This window comes from Limulus polyphemus, unplaced genomic scaffold, assembly GCF_000517525.1.
Source record: "Limulus polyphemus unplaced genomic scaffold, Limulus_polyphemus-2.1.2 Scaffold11595, whole genome shotgun sequence".
Taxonomy (NCBI): domain Eukaryota; kingdom Metazoa; phylum Arthropoda; class Merostomata; order Xiphosura; family Limulidae; genus Limulus; species Limulus polyphemus.
In genome coordinates, this window is record NW_013677205.1 from 2,609 (window position 1) to 4,128 (window position 1,520).

Here is a 1,520-nt window from a genome sequence, read left to right on the forward strand (position 1 = left end):
TTGGTCACTATACACTAGTGTAAACCTGAAGATAGAAGACTTATTGTTGGTTACTGTATACTAGTGTAAAACTGAAGATAAAAAACTTATTGTTGGTCACTATACACTAGTGTAAACCTGAAGATAGAAGACTTATTGTTGGTTACTGTATACTAGTGTAAAACTGAAGATATAAAACGTATTGTTGGTCACTATATACTAGTGTAAACCTGAAGATAGAAGACTTATTGTTGGTTACTGTATACTAGTGTAAAACTGAAGATAAAAAACTTATTGTTGGCCACTATACACTAGTGTAAATCTGAAGATAAAGAACTTATTGTTGGTCACTATATACTAGTGTAAAACTGAAGATAGAAAACTTATTGTTGGTTACTGTATACTAGTGTCAAACTGAAGATACAAAACTTATTGTTGGCCACTATACTAGTGTAAAACTCAAGATAAAAAGTATTGTTGGTCACTATATACTAGTGTCAAACTGAAGATAAAACGTATTGTTGGTCACTATATACTAGTGTCAAACTGAAGATAAAAGTATTGTTGGTTACTATACTAGTGTAAAACTGAAGATAAAAGTATTGTTGGTTACTATACTAGTGTAAAACTGAAGATAAAAACTTATTGTTAGTTACTGTATACTAGTGTAAAACTGAAGATAAAAAACTTATTGTTGGCCACTATACACTAGTGTAAATCTGAAGATAAAGAACTTATTGTTGGTCACTATATACTTGTGTAAAACTGAAGATAAAAACATATTGTTGGTCACTATATACTAGTGTAAACTGAAGATAAAACGTATTGTTGGTCACTAATTACTAGTGTAAACCTGAAGATAGAAAACTTATTGTTGGTTACTGTATACTAGTGTCAAACTGAAGATACAAAACTTATTGTTGGCCACTATACTAGTGTAAAACTGAAGATAAAAACTTATTGTTAGTTACTATATACTAGTGTAAAACTGAATATAAAAACTTATTGTTGGTTACTATATACTTGAGTAAAACTGAAGATAAAATACTTATTGTTGGTCACTATATACTTGTGTAAAACTGAAGATAAAAGACTTATTGTTGGTCACTAATTACTAGTGTAAACCTGAAGATAGAAAACTTATTGTTGGTTACTGTATACTAGTGTCAAACTGAAGATACAAAACTTATTGTTGGCCACTATACTAGTGTAAAACTGAAGATAAAACGTATTGTTGGTCACTATATACTAGTGTAAAACTGAATATAAAAACTTATTGTTGGTCACTATATACTTGTGTAAAACTGAAGATAAAATACTTATTGTTGGTCACTAATTATTGGTGTAAAACTGAAGATAAAACGTATTGTTGGTCACTATATACTAGTGTAAAACTGAATATAAAAACTTATTGTTGGTCACTATATACTTGTGTAAAACTGAAGATAAAATACTTATTGTTGGTCACTAATTATTGGTGTAAAACTGAAGATAAAAGACTTATTGTTGGTCACTATATACTAGTGTAAACCTGAAGATAG